This window comes from Polypterus senegalus, chromosome 1, assembly GCF_016835505.1.
Source record: "Polypterus senegalus isolate Bchr_013 chromosome 1, ASM1683550v1, whole genome shotgun sequence".
Lineage (NCBI taxonomy): Eukaryota > Metazoa > Chordata > Cladistia > Polypteriformes > Polypteridae > Polypterus > Polypterus senegalus.
This window is the reverse complement of record NC_053154.1, coordinates 124,903,466-124,923,062: the sequence shown is the minus strand read 5'-3', so window position 1 is coordinate 124,923,062 and position 19,597 is coordinate 124,903,466.

Below are 19,597 nucleotides of genomic sequence, written 5' to 3'. Positions count from 1 at the left end.
AGTTAAAACAATATATATGCATGTAAGTATATGTGTGTGTGTATGTATATATATATATATATATATATATATATATATATATATATATATATATATATATATATATATATATATATATATATATATATATAAAACCAACATTCAGAAAGTGAATGGATGGATGGATTTACTATGCAAACTATTACATAATCAAATTGAGCAACTGGATTGTTTAAAGCAGCTAATGGGATTGTACAAATGAGCAATTAATTAATTAACCAAATCATTTTTGACAATTAGAGTGTTTTGTTTCCCTCTTGACCATCAATTAGGATATTATGCTGTAATGAACATAAGATCAAGATTTATTTAGTAGTATATTTTTATTCTTATTGCTGTTTATTTACGTTTGTATCTAATTGATTCAATTCAATTGAAGATGATTATTGTTTTAATGAAGTCTGCACAAGCTGCCTTTAACAAATAGTAAAACTATTGGTAACATGCATGATGATAATTAACTAGTGTGTCAGTTGTTTTTTTTTTCACTCCAAATTTTTTATCATCCATTACCATATAAGTCACTAAATAGTTGATACAATGAGAAGTCAAGCAAAATGACACCTTTTATTGGCTAACTGAACAGATTACAATATGCAAGCTTCTGAGGCAAACTCAGGCCCCTTCTTCAGGCAGTTTCTAAAAGGTGTCATTTTGCTTGACTTCTTATTGCATCCATAGTGGCTAACATGGTACAACAGCCTACCACTACACACATGAATAGTTGATAAGAATACTTTTCCAAATTAAAAGCACTTGAACAGTTACAGCAGTGTTAAAGACAGTACTGTAACTTTAGTAATTGGAAAAAATATGAGAAAGAAACTGAAATATATATAGTACTTAAGGAACAATCTTAACTCATCCCTAAAGGTAACTTTTTTTGAAATACACATCTTTTCTTTAAAATGGTGTATGTTCAAAGAAAAATTTGTGGACAGTATTTGTTTGGCAGGAAGTTCAGCCTAGTACCAAAATAGTTGGCTTTAAATCTTTAAATCTTTAAGTTCAGTTGCTGCTGATCACTTGCAGTGATGAAATAAATATAAGGAATGGTATAGAAACGTGATTTCACAAAAGTATAAATTAAAGATCTTTCACTTTGCAGTGTTAAACCAGGTGTTTGATATATACAATAAAATATTAAATATATAATGAAATATTAAAACCTGTTTCTTGTAAAAAAGTATGTGTATTTTTTGCGTTTAATTTTTATTAATGTACAAACAGCAAAAATAATAGATTAATCAAAAAAAGTATATATATATAAGTTTACCAGACAAATAGCAATTATTTAAAACCCCAAAAACATCCATCTTAATAAAATAAAAAGTGTCTGTTTTGGAGGATGGCTGGGCTTCATACCCAGCCGGAACGCCCGGAGAGTAGAAGGACTGAGAGAGGAGCACTACATCCACCGGAATATGAGAGGGCAGCTGCCCTGGTGGGTGTTGGGGCCACGGGAACAGAACTTGGAAGCTCAACCCTTTGAGGGCCCATGGCTACTGCCAGGGGGTGCCTGGACAGTCTTGGAGCCATGGACTGCAGTCCTTCCACTACACCAGGAAGTGCTGCTGGAAGAGAATCCGGGTGCACCTGGAGTGCTTCCGGGTGCCCATGCAGCACTTCTGCCACACCAGGAAGAGCTGCAGGAAAATCATCAGGGTGCACCTGGATGTATACTGTATATATAAAAGAGGCCGCCTCACTCCATTCGGAGAGCCAGAGTTGGGAGACAGAAGACAGAGCTTGGGGGAGAGGAGAGGAGGTAGTGAAAGAATAGAGTAGAAGGAAAGGAATGAAAAAAAGAAAAGAACGGTGAGCAATAGTGCCTGGTGGGTTGTGCACTGTGTGTGCCATGTAAAAGGCAAAAGAAAAATAAGTGCTTTTGGAAATTGTGTGCCTCAGTGTCTGTCTGTGTCAAGGCTGATTCTCCACACTGTGTATATCTGTATCCACCTGGGTGATAGGGTCATAAAAATTTACAAACAAGCCAAACATGCAGAACAAGGGTAAAACGTCTAGGTTAGTGTCACTAAATCAAGCGAATCAAGTAACGGCCACCACTGCATTTTCCCAACAAAACATTTTGGCTGCAAGAGTGGTCAATTCAACAAGCGGTGCCAAGCTGAAGCAGCCAAAATAGGCGGCTCTATCCAAAAAGGAAAAGACCATTGCAAGGTAAAGGGTTTGGTTGCATGTTATACCAGACAAAATGGCCAAACCAAGTATCAAATAAAAAATATGAGGTCGGCGTTTATTACTTAGATTACAACCTGTCTTAGATAGGTAGCACAGAAAGTATATTTTTGAGACAACTCATATTCTACACAAGCACTAATTTGAGACAATAAAAATACTGGAAACTTTGAACCCAAAATGTAAAATATGGGGCAGAGATAAAAATGATTACACAGATGATATTGAGTGAAGCTCCTTGGGGAAATGCACTATTTCAGAAACTATTTTCTTTAGTCACGGCAAGACATTCTACGAACTTTTAAATCATAACTTACGAGATTACTCACTGAAACTGACCAACAAATCTATTATAATATGTTCATCCAGGATACATACGATGTACAAGATGGACATCATTAAAGCCACGATTTTAAAAGAGGGGACCCTTGGGAATATAGATTTTTAGAATACTCAATGTAAATACAGTATGTTTCCGGGTGATTGATATAGTTTTGGAGTGTTACTACTATAATGTCACATTAGTTTATACAACGGGCAAATAACACTTCACTAAGTTTAGATTGCAGTAATCTAAAAACGTATGGTGTTAATACAAATGAATGTTGTCATCCTTCAATATATCTTCAATAATGAACCTGTGAAATGTTTCAGTAGGCAACCTGTTGGAATATCTTTATGGAGATGATGAGCACTGATAACATTCATTCACATAGTGTTTGAAATAGTCTAATATACTATACTATACTATACTATACTTTCTTTCAAAGATATTATTGACTGGTCCATTAATAATAATCTTAATAACAGTACTACTATTACTACTAATACTACTAATGACCAGAAAACTTATTTTTTGCAGTGTCTTCTATTACCTATGAACGACTTCTACTGCTTGAATTCATGGATTGACCATTGATTACTGTGCTCCAGATATTTTAATGGTGTCATAAGTTGTTAGTACATATTAGTCTGACATATCATTCAGTGGTACTTTAAAAGCTGTTACAAATAGAAGTCCTACATTCATTTGAAACGACCAATTAGTTATAGCATAAGAGTGTTGTTGATGTATTCTATAGACATCTTCATGCTCACAGTTTCCAAGATATTATTTGTCACCTTGTAATAAGACATTAAGCACACCTGATAGACTGCAAACATTGTATGTACTCAGGAAAAATAATACACAGTATAAATCTATCTTGTAGTTATATTTACATTCCCTGTTGGCTGCATTCTTCGGACACTACTCATAGATGTTTGGCTTTGTATGTACAATAAACAGAGAAGACACATATTTTTTTCAATTATGTAATTGGGTATTCCATAACCTGTAGCACTATGTTGTATCATGTATTGTCCATGATCAGTTGCCTTGGCTTTGTTTGTGAGACAATGAATATAAATCAAAGAAAACATTTTCTAATATTGACTTTAAACTTTTCATGTCTTCCATTTAGATCGAGATCTAAACAATGGAAATATTCATACATATCTTTCTTCTAAGAACTTTTCACAGCATGCTGTGCTTCTGTACAACAGCTATTGAGCTGCAGTTCCCACTGAATTTGTTCTTCCGTACTTCAAGAGACATCAACAGAATTTTTTAAATGTCTTAAAGGATTTTAAAAATAATAAATCATCAGCTGTTACAGAACATACAATGTTCTGGTATATACTATGTAAAAGGGATACAGTAGATTTTACAGTAAGTCATGTTTGTTGTTCATAAAAATATAATTCACCTTTTGAGAATGTTAGCCTAGGGTATAGTATCATAATTTTAAACCTAAAACATGTTGTCCTATTAACTTAGAGGCCAGGGAACTGTGGCCAAAAATGTAGTCTGAGTTGTGAGGCAGCAGTGCCACCTTGTCTTCCTGAAATAAAATTATACTTTGAATCCACAGTCCTCAGAATCCTTTATCTCTTTCTGTGTCTCCCAAATTCTTATCACTATGACTTTTTAACACCTACAAATTCAAATGCAAGTGATTAGCATTACATACTCAGGGGGCTGTCCCTGTCACTGCCAAATATTGGCTACTAGCAAGGAGCATTACACACTTATTCAAGCAGTGAAGACAGAACATACAATGAATTTGTGCAGGACAGTGAAGTATTTTGATAATAGCGATATTCCTATTTAACATTGGCTGCTACAGCTCTGTCATGTCACTGGCCTGGAGCACAGGGGAAAAAAAGTTTGCCTAGACTTGATGCATGGTCAATTTTCAAAGAAAAATTCAGCAAACATGGTTGCTGGTGAACTCAGCAAAATTTGCTGCAAAAAACACTTTGGTGAAATTTGATGATCAACACTAGTCACTAACAATTTCATACTTTCAGGTTCAAATAGATGGTTAACCAATTAATCAGTCATTACCAATTAACAATGAAAAATAAATAAAAAATAAAAACATCCAACATAATAACAATAATACAGTTTTGAGAGACACTTGGAGGATCCTTAATAAGACTCTGGTGTCAAGAATAGAAAAGATGAATTGTTTGAACATGTAAAACCTGTAGGATGCTATAATGTACAGTAGTTCTGTCAGTTTGGACAGTTCTTACTGGAATAGAAGTTATAGAAAAGAAGAGTGAAGAAGTGGAAGTTTGTGTGCAGGTCCTCAATGAGAAGAGGTTCCTTGGGAAGAGACACCACTATAATGGCACAGGGCAATTTTAGCTTACACTGGAAACATTAAGAGACAAAAGTAAACCTTTTTGTCCACAGGAAAGGTCCTGCAAATTCAATTATTAAAATGTAGGTGTTCACTTGGGATAAAACCTTGTAAAAGTGCTAAAGCAAGATGGGCAAGATGTATTTTTTTAAATATGAATCATTTTTTTTCTGTTTGCTGCTGTGTTTAATGTTCTAAATATGTGTGCCTTGCAATGTTTGTCCTTCTTGGGCCACATTACACTGGGGTGTTCTTAACTTAAATTAGTCTGTCGGCTTCAACCACATGCCTTCTTTAAGCACTCAGATTCATCCTGCCTATTGAAGTCTTTGGTGGCATAGCTGGTAAATTTATATATGTAAAGCTACTTACAGCTAAAAAAAAGGTTCCAAACTATTTTATCATTTGTGTGCTGCTGTTCAATGGCCTCTAAGATGTTTTTGTGACTTTGATAGTTATTTGTGCTGTTTCACAATCCTTTGAGTTTTAAGTAGTGAATACTATTTGTTTCTTTTCTTTGTACTTTCACATCTGCTTTTTTCTAAATAGTTTGGAGACTTGCATGCCTCTAGTCAAGCTGGTCTCCAAATTGCTAAATTGATACAGGGAGGAGTTTAGCTGCCTGAATATTTATTATGATGAGATCAAAACAATGCCAGAAGAGCAATTGGCAACTGCACCAGTACAAAAGATTATGTTCTATCAGGGTGCCTGGTGAGAGGACCCTCAGCAAATGACAGAGATGTCTTGACACTCCATCTTAGCAAAGCGATTGTTCTGAAGGACTGACAGCTGGCCAATACTTTTTGTGGAAAATACAGGATAGTGTTGCTCTTTTAATCACCTCTTGAAGGAATTGACAGCTGAGAGACTACTTGGGAGACCTGAAATTTTAATAGCAACTCAAGGCTCAAAAGTGTAGGTATAGAGGGGCCATGACAGGAAATTCTAACCCAGTATTCCTGTAATAAAAACAAAGTAGTCCCTATGACTGGAAATGACTTGGACAGCTGTGACCATGATAGTGGCCTTAAATACATATACATAAATATAATATAATACCTAAACTTAAATATACATTGCAACACTGGTATCCCATAATAATTTGAAGTGAAATCACTTACTTTATATTTACTCACACTTCAAAAGAAGCAAACTCAGTTTCCCAGTCACTGTATTGTTAGGCAGCGTCCTTGTCACCTTGTAAGTGGAAGAAACTTTACAACAGCGACTTTTGGAGGAGACAGAGTGATACTGCATACCTTTTTTTCTTTCAATAAATCAGAAAGTCAACTTTTTTAACACTATTCTGTTTCTCTTCTTGGAGTAGTGCTGTGGCACTTGGTGCCACTGCTCTACCTCCAAGCTTTTTTCCTGCTAATAGAAATACATCTGAGATACTGGGAGCCTTGGGATTAAACAATGGAAAGATTCCATCATCACATTAGAGAGCTCAGCACAGTCTTATAATTGTAGAATGCCCAGGAAGGGGTGGGCAGCCAGGTGGCCTAGGTCTCCAGGACTGTGACTGTGTCTGACTTTGGCTTTCTGTTATAACTGATCATGGACCCTCATGACAGGGATTCTGCTGACCAGAGTTTTAGTTTTACACATAGTTAAATGGTATTGTTAATGGACATATATTGATAGTTTTCTTTTAAGTTAATTATTTTTTTATTTTGTGATTAAACAGATCTGTATGGTTATGTGTATACATTATGTATTTAATATTTTGTAAAGTTTGCAAATGAATTCTGTCTTGTTACAGCACCCTGAACTCACACTCAATGAAGAGTGCTATACAATAATGAACTAATTTGAGTTAAATTAAGCAATATAGACAGGCATTCCTGGGTTTTGATGGTGACAGCAAATTTAAAAACAGAATTTTACATACATTCAGTGCTGCCAAGACAGACTCAGGCTCTCCCATCACCCTGAACTGAATCATGCAGTTTTTGGAATATTATGTTATGCAAATCAAATAGAGAGATATCCATGACATTCTCTGTCTATTTGTTGAATAAACCAGTTTTTATTTTGCATAGTGCCTTAACTGTTAAACATCATCCTGTTACCAGGAATGTGTCTATTATGTTTGCTTTTGTTTCCATACATTATTAATTTTTATTTTCATCTTTATCAAAAGGTCAAACTACCAAACCCAAGGCACTAAACTAAGTCAAAGTAAAAAGCAAACAAAACTCTTTTCTTAATAATCATCCATCCATCCATCCATTACCGAACCCGCTATATCCTAACTACAGGGTCACAGGGGTCTGCTGGAGCCAATCCCAGCCAACACAGGACGCAAGGCAGGAAACAAACCCGGGCAGGGCGCCAGCCCACCGCAGCTTAATAATCATTCCCTAAGTAATTCTTTGAAATAGTTTCAAACACCTAATGCTGATGCCTTTCAATGTAGTCAATCCAAAGTTCAAACTTACTATTGAGTAAGGCACCTTCTTTCATTGGGAAGGTGTGATAACATTCCAGGTCACAAACTACGTAACTAGCAACAGCTGCCATTTCTGTAAACAATTTGGTAGTATCTACACAACCAATTTAAAACATGATGATGTCCATAGAAAAATCCACCTTAATAAAAGGGCAATTGTTGTGTGTGTGTGTGTGTGCGTATATATGCTTTAAAAGGACACAACACCTGACATTTCACCGACGTTATAAGGACATCTCGAATTACAAGGACACACCTAATGTCCTCATAATTCGGGCTGCATTTTCTTACATTTTATCACTTTCTAGAGCCCGCCCGCACTTTTTTTCCGCAAGTCCCAATTGACCAGATAACCTTGATTCTTGTGTGTAACCTGTGTGTGCTCATTTTTTTTCTTGCCCCTGTTGGCTGTTCGTGGTATTGCAACTACTAATGGCGCTTAACACAAAATCACACAGGCTAACTTATGCGCATGCGTGTAATTGTGCACTTCAGATGCGGAAATGCGTTCTGGAAAGTGTTTAGCATAGTTAAGTTTTATTTCGATACAATTCAATGATTTAAGATTAAGATTGTTTATTAGTTAGAAAAAGTAATAAATATATGGTGTGAAATGGCTTTATATTAAATGTTTGGATTTTGACGTTTTCATAAAACGCCGCCATAATAAGCAATCATGATCGTCCAATATAATCAAATTTTTACTTAACGATTACAAGATTGTTGAATATGGTGTTGTAATATTTATTTTGTTATTGACTATTTCCATAATTACTGTTGCATTTTTTTCGAGTATGTTAGAACACACACACATACTGGTAAATGTGGTTTATGAGGGTCACCTGAACCAATCCTGCATTATGAGGACATCACTTTCCTTTTATGTTATCATTAAAAAAAATGCATATAAATTATATTTATGACTTAATTAAGATACATTCCACTTGAATTTCTTGATATGACTTATATTTCCTGACCTGACTTTTTTCAGGTATATGGGGACATTAATTTTTTATTCTTTATGAGGACATATGATGTTTATGAGGACATTTACTTCACAAAGAAATTCCTAATCACACACTACATTAAAGGGACCAAAATATTTGTGAGGACTAGAAATGACGGCTTAATAATTGCTTCAGGAAAGTCAAATATTAGAGACTTAAATTATTAAAAATAATGCCTTTAATATTTTTTTTAAATAAAAATAAAAAATCCAAATATCATTTATGAAAAAGCTACTGATAAAAACTTTTGTTTTTAATATAATATATTAGGATTTGAAATAATTGGAATTATGTAGACTGAAAACATGGTTTCTAGATTCTCAGTTATGGCTGTAGTCCGACTGCATGAATGAATGTAAAGGTTCAATTTAATGAATTGCCAATTATTGTCGTCAAGCACATGGTCCTAACTAACCTACACCCGATTTTAAGTTACACTCATTTCATATATCATTAGCAAAGAAACAGTAAATTGTCATTAAAAACATAAGTCATAAGAAACTTGGGATTTTATGTAAGGCATTGATAAAAACAAACAAAACAAGGGAAACATTTATCAAAATTTTACTACAGCACACCAACAAAAAATGTACCACAAACATACTAAGATATATTAAGATTACGTTTTCGACCAAGGCAATAAACAATACATAATTTCATTGCCCAAGAGAATTGTGCATAATTACAATATTTATAATTACAAACGAAACTCTAATTTCACAGTTAAATAAAGAGCAAAATAAAGAGAACATTTTTATATAACTTTCAATAAATTAATTATTAGCTAACATGTCCTTCTGAGCCGTTCAATTCAGATGAGGACTAACACTACAAATAGGAAAATAACGCCTAAATTCACTGTCATACATGGTATTAGAATAAACAGAATTATTTACCTACAATTCTATAAGTTCAATATGGAGTCTTTTCTGGCCTCTCAAACCAAATGAAGCCGGAAAGGACAAACAAATGACTCTAGAACATTGTGTATAATTGTAGTATACCAAATGAATATGTAAATTCACAATCATGTACAGGATATGATCAACACAGCTTTATACCTAAACTTCATTATATTCGATATTGACATATGTGTCTTTTTGGGCCTGCCAAGTCATGTGAGGCCTCAGACTACAAGCAGAGTCTCCTAGGGCATTATACATGATTGCAATACAGCAAATAAATTCCTAAATTGACTGTGATACATAGTATAGAATAAACAGAATTTTTAAACCCACAATTCTGTATATTCACTATGTACGTATAAGTCTTTTTAGACATCTTAAATGAAATGAAGCCTGAAAGGACAAATATGTGACTCTAGAAAACTGTGTATGATTGTAGTATAGGAAATGAATCCCTAAATTCACCATCTTACATAGGATATGATCAACACAGCTTTATACCTAAACTTCATTATATTCGCTATTGACATATGTGTCTTTTTGGGCCTACCAAGTCATGTGAGGCCTCAGACAACAAGCAGAGTCTCCTAGGGCATTATACATGATTGCAATATAGCAAATTACTACCTAAATTGACCATATACATGATATAGAATTACGAGAATTTTTTACCTACAATTATGTACATTCACTATGGACGTATGAGTCTTTTTTGGCCTGTCAAATGAAATGAAGCCTGAAAAGACAAATATGTGACTCTAGAAAATTGTGTATGATTGATGTATAGGAAATGAATCACTAAATTCACCATCATACACAGGATATGGTAAACACAGCTTTATACCTAAACTTCATTATATTCGCTACTGACATACTTGTGTTTTTGGGACTGCTAAGACATGTGAGGCCTCAGACTACAAGCAGAGTGTCCTAGGGCATTATACATGATTGCAATATAGCAAACGAATACCTAAATTCACCATCATACATAGGATATGGTAAACAGAATTTTTAATGTACAATTCTGTACATTCACTATGGAGGCACGAGTCTTTTTTGGACTCTCAGATGAAATGAAGCCTGAAAGGTCAAATAAATGACTCTAGAACATTGTGTGTAATTGCAGTATAACAAATGAATCCCTAGAATCACCATCATACACAGGTTGTTATAAACATAGCTTTAAACCTAAACTTCATTATATTCGCTATTGACATAAGTGTCTTTATGGGCCTGCTAAGTCATGTGAGGCATCAGATTACAAGTAGAGTGTCCTAGGGCATTATACATGATTTCAATATAGAAAATGAATACCTAAATTCACCATCATACATAGGATATGATAAACACAGCTTTTAAGCTAAACTCCATTATATTCGCTATTGACATACGTGTCTTTTTGGGCCAGAAAAGTCATGTGAGGCCTCAGACTACAAACAGATTGTATTAGGGTATTATACATGATTGCAATATAGCAAATTAATACCTAAATTGACTGTCATACATGGTATAGAATTAAAAGTATTTTTTACCTACAATTATATATATTCACTATGGACGTATGAATCTTTTTTGGCCTCTCAAACCAAGTGAAGCCTGAAAGGACAAACAAATGACTCTACAACAATGTGTATAATTGTAGTATCGCAAATGAATCCCTAAATTCACCATCATACACAGGATATGGTAAACACAGCTTTATACCTAAACTTCACTATATTCGCTACTGACATACATGTGTTTTTGGGCCTGCCAAGTCATGTGAGGCCTCAGACTACAAGCAGAGTGTCCTAGGGCATTATACATGATTGTAAAATTGCAAATGAATACCTAAATTGACTGTCATACATGGTATAGAATTAACAGAATTTTTTACCTACAATTCTAACTATTCACTATGGACGTATGAGTCTTTTTTGGCCTCTCAAACGAAATGAAGCCTGAAAGGACAAATATGTGACTCTACAAAATTGTGTATAATTGCAGTATAGTAAATGAATACCTAAATTCACTATCAGACACAGGATATGATACACACAGCTTTATACTTAAACTTCATTATATTCGCTATTGACATACATGTCTTTTTGGGCCTGCTAAGTCATGTGAGGCCTCAGACTACAAGTAAATTATCCTAGGGCATTATACATGATTGCAGTATAGTAAATGAATACCTAAATTGACTGTCATTCATGGTATAGACTAAACAGAAGTTTTTACCTAAAATTCTATATATTCATTATGGACGTATGAATCTTTTTTGGCCTCTCAAACTAAGTGAAGCCTGAAAGGAAAAACAAATGACTCTACAAAAATGTGTATAATTGTAGTATCGCAAATGAATACCTAAATTCACCATCATACATAGGATATGATACACAAAGCTTTATACCTAAACTTCATTATATTCGCTATTGACATACGTGTCTTTTTGGGCCTGCTAAGTCATGTGAGGCCTCAGACTACAAGTAAATTATCCTAGGGCATTATACATGATTGCAGTATAGCAAACGAATACCTAAATTAACTGTCATTCATGGTATAGACTAAACAGAAGTTTTTACCTAAAATTCTATATATTCACTATGGATGCAAGAGTGTTTTTTGGCCTCTCAAACAAATAGAAGCCTGTAAGGACAAATAAATGACTCTAGAACATTGTGTATAATTTCTGTATAGCAAATGAATCCCTAAATTCACCATCATATATAGGATATGATAAACACAGCTTTTAATTTAAACTTCATTATATTCGTTATTGACATAAGTGTCTTTTTGGGCCTACCAAGTCATGTGAGGCCTCAGACTACAAACAGATTGTCTTAGGGCATTATACATGATTGCAATATAGCAAATGAATACCTAAATTGACTGTCATACATATCATATGATAAACAGAATGTTTTACCTACAATTCTGTACATTCACCATGGACGTATGAGTCTTTTTAGGCCTCTCAAACCAAGTGATGCCTGAAAGGACAAATACGTGACTCAAGAGTATTGTCTATAATTGTAGTATACCAAATGAATACCTAAATTCACAATCATACACAGGATATGATACACACAGCTTTATACCTAAACTTCATTATATTCGCTATTGACATATGTGTCTTTTTGGGCTGCCAAGTCATGTGAAGCCTTAGACTACAAATACATTGTCCTAGGGAATTATGCATAATTGCAATATAGCAAATGAATTCCTAATTCACCATCATACATAGGGTATGATACACAAAGGTTTATACCTAAACTTCATTATATTCGCTATTGACACACGTGTCTTTTTGGGCCTGACAAGTCATGTGAGGCGTCAGACTATAAATAATTTGTCCTAGGACATTATACATGATTGCAATATAGCAAATGAATTCCTAAATTAAGATTAAGATTGAAGTAGTTGGTGTGGTTTAATGACCTGTTCACTAAAAAATTGTTCTAGCATTGAATTATTTAATGAAAGAAATACATTATTCTTGTTTCCCATTGTTCAAGATCTGCTTTAATAAAAACTTTGATTATGCCATAGGCATTTTTAGTGCATTCTCTTAAATTAATTGAAAATATTATAGAAATCAACTGTACTTGTAAATGTTTTTAAAACCTAAGCCAATGAAGCTATTAAAATAACCAGTTTTTGACTAAGTGTAAAGAGACAACCTCTATATAAGATAATCAATCTAGATTCAATGAATAACTAACTTTTACAGCAAATCTCTTTTGGTAACATTTGCTTTGAAATATTTATTACATACATACATACATACATATACAGACAAATATAGAGTTTCAGCAGTGGCATGTTGGGTATTACTCAGAGATGCAAGCAAGAATTTCACTGTACATGAGAAAAAATATGGTTATATATGATAAAGTGTGAACTCTCACTACTGCTGTATAGTCTTCAAGAATACTGTAGTTAGGAAAAACACAAATAACCACACATATTCAAATCTGCAAATATTTTATTGTAAACTATCTTTTACATTTTTTTTTTCACTAAAATGAAGAAAATATTGAAGTGTTTCAGGAGAGCAGATACGTCCTTCTTTGACCAAGGTCTTAAACCTTTCTTCAAGAAACTTTATATGTTCCTCTATAAGAAAGAAATATTGTGTTAAACGGTAGCCAATCAAAATATGAATTTTGGTATCTTTACCATTTAAGCATACCATAAGATATTCCGTTTTCATCTTCGGTTATCTAGTTTGGCAGCTTTCTTTTTCCTAAGGACAGAATTGTTGAAAATGATTTCTATATTAAAGTGTAAAGTAATTTTCCAAACACTAATTTACAACAAATGTGATTGAAACACACAAACAAATAAACAAATAATTAAATAAAGTTATATGAGGTTTTAAACACTAAATAAAGTCTCTGCTGTTGCCAGAACAGTTACAATTCTTAAAAATCTTTTGGTTAAAAATAAAATTAAAACAAAAAGTACTAGCTACTTTTTACTACTTCTGTACTAGATTTTACTGTCTTAACCTTGTCTCTTATATGTATTCAAAGCAAGATATATTGATTTATTACTATTGTACATAACAAAAAAAGATGTGCTTAAATATGTAACAATAAATCAGATAATCCCACATAGCATCCATACAATATTTGTTAAAGTTGTGTGAAATGTGGGAGATGCTTAAGCTGACACAATGTAGTCCTCTCAACTCAAGTGTCTTCATAAACCACAATATTTTACCAACACACACAGATTGCTGTTCTCAGAGCAACACAAATCAGTCACCCAACATGTCTCTCTAAATACGTTCTGTTCTTACAAGTCACATCCTGTCACACAGACTTCAAAATGAAATCCAACTGTAATGTTCATCAAAAATCCAAACTAACAACTCTCTCTCCATTAAACTGTAACACAGTGTGCCAGTAAGCCCACCTCACAATAAGAGACCCACAAGTCCTGCCTGCTGAGCAGGTTCTCCTTTTGATGCTGATCTGCAGCTCAGAGTGTGTATTGCTGGCTTTTTGAGAGTTGATGGGTCACTGACAGAGTCCCCTGAACCTTAGGTACTGGATGTGCACTGTACAAAGACAATCAAACCATGAAGGAGAATCCTTAAGGAGTCATTGCATTACATTTTACTAACGATCAGGTCCTTAGCATACTTGAGGTGGTGTTGTGTGGTACAGTAGATGTTATGTGACATGAAACCACAGCCCACCAGCGTAGAGAAACAGAATATGTGAGAGCTGCAGGTTCACATTGTCATACTGAGAAAAGCTTGGAGAGAGGCTTTACAATTTGAATCAAACAGGAAAGTTCTTGCTAAAAACAGCCACATCTTTACGTAAAGGTGGCACAGTGAAGAAATATTCAGAAATGTATTTCTGAAAATCAAAGAGTGAACAAGTTTAATAAATTGTACACGTTCACAGAGTTGTCAAGATTTCTGTGCAAAACATAGGCAACACCTGAGCCAATATGTCCTGATTTTTTTAGAATAAGTCAAACTAAATACGTGTAAGTGAAATTATATCAAATATCTACAGTAACAGATAAACCCAAGTGGTATCTGAAAGGAGCAAAATGTTTGGAAGCCAATAAACCTTTACTTCTAATAACATTTCTACAGTTCAGAGCTAATTACTGATCTTAAAAACACAATACATCTTGTAAAAATTCAAAGTCTCTCCCTTTTCGGTCACCAAGATTGCAATTATGTACTGTTATCACAAAAAAAACTAAAAAGTTACTTTAGATATTTTAAAAAACTTTTAGGAACATAATTTGAAAAACTAACAAATTTTAGTAAAGTATTGTCCAATATGTTAAAGGATACATTTTACACTTTCAAAGTACATGCAATTTAGGTTATTGCTCCCCTGTTCAGCAGGCTTAATAATTAAAGTCAGACTCTTAGTATTAAAGCATGGCAATAGTTTGTTACTAGAATTTACATGCAAAAATAATGAAACACAAGTAAAAATGTCTCTCTTTCTTGTAAAATGAATCACTGGTTTCTTAAATTTTCTGAGGTTTGCAACAAGTTTCAAGTGACTCTGCCTCATAGTAATACGTGTTATATTTAAAAATCATTAATAACAGCAGCATACAAATTCCCTACACTGTCCTACTGCATGTCCAGCACGACTGGCTCACCTTGTCCATTTGTATTCGAGCCAGTACTCAGGCGTGGAAGAAAGCAAATGACATTTTTTTTTTCTAGTTTTTCTTGGTTGAGAAGTAAAACTCTGAATTCTGTAACAAATTTACCCTTTAGAATTAACGTTTTTGCAAACATGCCATGACCTGAAAAAGAACAGGAAATAAACACATTATATACACTGTAACATAAAACACTAGGACTATGTAAAATAATTAAAACTGTGTAGAATAATATCCCTACCTTTTATTTTGTCAATGAACTTGGCTTCAACGTGCAGGTCTGTCATTCTGAGCACGGATATACATTATCGCAGCGTCGGCGCCGAGCACCGCAATGGATCGATTCTCTGCTCTTCACGAGGATCTTGGAAGGAAAGACCAGCTGGAAAATGCACATGCGACAGTGCAAAGCTGTCGTTTTTATTACTTGCTACAGATGAAATGGCAGCTTATTCTTTTGGCGATTGATCCCTGGCTGATGTAACTTGTCCAGCGCCGTTGCAATATATTTCACAACGGAGACGCTCTCTTTTTCATTTCTTTTTCGTTGCAAGGTTTACTTATGGAAACGTTTGCACAAACTTAATGTGGTGGTTGATATATACTGTACTTCATGTGTGTAACTTCTTTATCGCGATTAAATAGTAACTCGCATTTCGCTGTAACTCGTGCAGGACACAGCGTTTTACACACTTCTCAGAAAGAGCGGCTGAAAAGGTGTGTGCGTACACAACACCTGGCATTCCACCGACGTTATAAGGACATAATGAATTACAAGGACGCTCCTGTGATGTTCTCATAATGCAGGACTGGTTCAGGTGACCCTCATAAACCACATTTACCAGTAGGCTATGTGTGTGTGTGTGTGTGTATCTGTGTGTCTGTTCGGGTGTTAGGGATAGAAAAATAAATTTAAATATGCAAAGCATGTAGAAAAAGGGTAAAAAAAAAATAAAAAAATGACAATACAAATACCAAATAAGGGTCTGAAAATGAAAAAATTGGTTTAATTAACCTATTCTGTTGTTTGGCATTATATGACAGTAATAGCAGTATGGTTGCATCTTTTTTGTACTGCTTGGGCCACAAAAACAAGGTTTATAGGTGTAATGCTAATGACTAATAACTTCGAGAGGTTAGTAAATAACGATAAATCGATGTGCACATTGGGAAACCAAAGCCCCACATGACTAGACTAGAGTCTCGATACCAGGTTTGCGTGGTGTCAAACACCGACACATTTTCCCAGCAAAACACTGTAACTATAAGAGTGGTCAGTTCAATGAGGAGGCCATGAAAACAGGAGGCTGTATTTGAAGGGGAAAAGGCTGATGCGAGGGAAAGGGATACTTTTATTTTTATAAATATTGGTATTTAGACCAAATGGAAAACACATGTATCAAATACAAAAAACATCAATTAATCCTTGTCAACTAACAAGAGCTACAGTATTTTTCTTTGTTTTCTGTTTCTGAGTTTTGGTTTTGTTCTGGCTTTCATATTAAGTGTTTTTTAAGAGGGCCAACGTTCTGATTCATTAAAAAAAAGCAGCATGCTGTATCACTCTGCCTCTTCCAAAAGTCGTTCTTTTTTTTCTCCCACTTACAAAGTGATAAGATGGGAAGTAGTTTCGTAATACAGTGAGCTGGACACTAATGTGTTTAGGGTTTATATATTTGTAGTGTGCATGAATATAAAGTAAGCATTTTTGTTTCACTTCATGTTATCAGGGGATGCCATGTTTTGGGATGGTATCAGTGTTACATTGTACTGTATGTTTAAGGTCAATTTCGTTGCATAAAGATCTGTTACATGCGAAATCTGCATGCGTGTCAATGCTAAGACAGTGACATGCTGGTTATTGTTTAAAAGCAACTAGTTAATCTTTTTATGTGTGCCATACATTTAGCTACTTTAATGTGGAATCAACTGTTAAGTTCCAAATCCATGTGTTAATATTTTAAATATTGTACATATATAATTATAGGTGCCATTTCTTCCAAGTAATAATAGCAGAGTACACTAATAATTTATTGCTGCCATTAACATTATATGTGTAATGTTATTAGTTTAGTACCTTTTCATTTATGTGCATGATGATTTGATTTCTTTCAGAGAAATCAACACACATACTTAATTTAGTATGCATGTAAAGTGAAAGAGATTCCTTTCCCAGTTTCATATAGTGTGGACGAAGTGGTAAACAAATAAACTGGTTATTCTGGAAGACTTCTTGTATCTCCTTGTCTCTGCAGTGGGTCCAACTTCCTAATTCAACAGTGTATGATTGTGGAGGCTGCCACTGAGTAATACCTTCATTACAGTGTTACAATTTAAACATGCTCTGACTCCTGGTTATTCCCCTGGTTTTCCCCTTTGAATGCCTGCCATCTCCTAGTTATTTCATATTCTCCTTTTGGTCTACCATTTCTGCAAGACGATTCATAACAGAAATGGTTCAGACAATCCTCTTGCTTACTCCTTCAAGAAAAAATTTTTACACTAAAAAAAACCATCCTTTTTGATCAACGTAAACAAAATACCTATGTGCATGAATGTCAACATGCCACAACAGGAAATATTCAATTTATTATGAAAATTCTTGATTGCTGGTAGAATAATTGACTGCAAATTCGTTCAACAGTAAAGCAGGAATATTATTATGTAATTATAGTTATTTTGAAAATAACCCAAAGGTGAACTGTAATTACTGGATTTCCATATTTTTTAAATTTTTTTAAGCCTTACTTGTCAGATTAATTTACATAAAACTTTCTTTTTTCAGATTGTCAACATAGTAAATTTGACATATTTTTGTTCACAATAATTTGTTCTTTGCATTCCTCTGAAATACAAGTAGATTATTTTTAATTCCGTCATTTTGTGTAATTTCTCTTAGTACTTGACCAAAGGTTGATATACTAACAATTATTCTAAAAGAAAGTTTTTCTATAAATAAAAGTACATTTTCTGTTATAGTTTGAACTTTTGCATATTGATTTACACCACAGTTTATCTTACTACAGCAAGGAACTGCCATTGTACTAAACAGAATGTGAGTGTAAAGGAAACACTCACAAGGGGATATAAACAGTTGATACTGTTTACCACACTTGTTACAACCTGTCTTTGTTTTCTCCCTATTCTAGAGACATGTTTGTCTCGTGTGCATGTTATTAACACTGCTTAGACTAATATGTCATCCTGGGCTTATTGCATTATAATTATGGTTACAGGGAATACACCTCACATCCTGGGAAATCAGCACGATCACTTCACTACGTTTTAATGCTATAGGCAAATTTATTCAATTATCATGAATACCAAATTAATTCAGTTCAATGAAGCAAATTCCAGTGAGCTAAGCTGATTTTTTAACATGAAGTCTTGCTCTAATGTAAATGAGCCGCTTAAGATTGTATGATTTCTTTTACTTCTTTATTTTTACATATCTAAAACTGTATGTATTGCCAATGTGTTTTTGCCCTGTTCTGCACGTTTCCATACCACAGTGAAGGCTCATTTTGGCACAGTATGTACGTCACATCCACCTGAGTGCTTGCATTACTTCAGGGCCATAAGCCACATTGCACAGTACCGTATTGTAATTGTTGTGATTATCTTAATTTTTTGATTTCCCTGTCATCAATGTCTATATCATGAGAGAAAATGAATTCAAGTTTTATAATTTAGTCACTTGTACAAGGGATGTTCAAAAAATTTCTGCACTTCTTTTTAACTCTGTTTATTAAGAATTTCAAAAACAAATTACATCACTTTTCTACATAGTCACCTACCTTTGAGATGCAATTTTTCCAGCGTCATCCCAACTTTTTAATGCTCAATTACTATTTCTCCCACCTTCACTGTTTCCAACTAAAAAACAAAAATACAAAGGTGCAGAAACTTTTCGAATGTCTCTTGTAGGTCTCATTAATAAAGGATTTAAAATTAATCTTTTAATAATTAGTTATACTTATTTGAATTAGCAATTAAGATCCATGTGTTCTTTTCTTACTGTATTTATTTCAGTCAGAGGAGTTATACACCAGTTTTACTGAATTCTGAAACTTTATTAAGCAAGTTGAGTAAATGGATGGATGACTTTACAAAGGCTGAATTTTTATTTTTTGTTGCTTCCTGATATTTTAGTTCCTTCAAATTAAA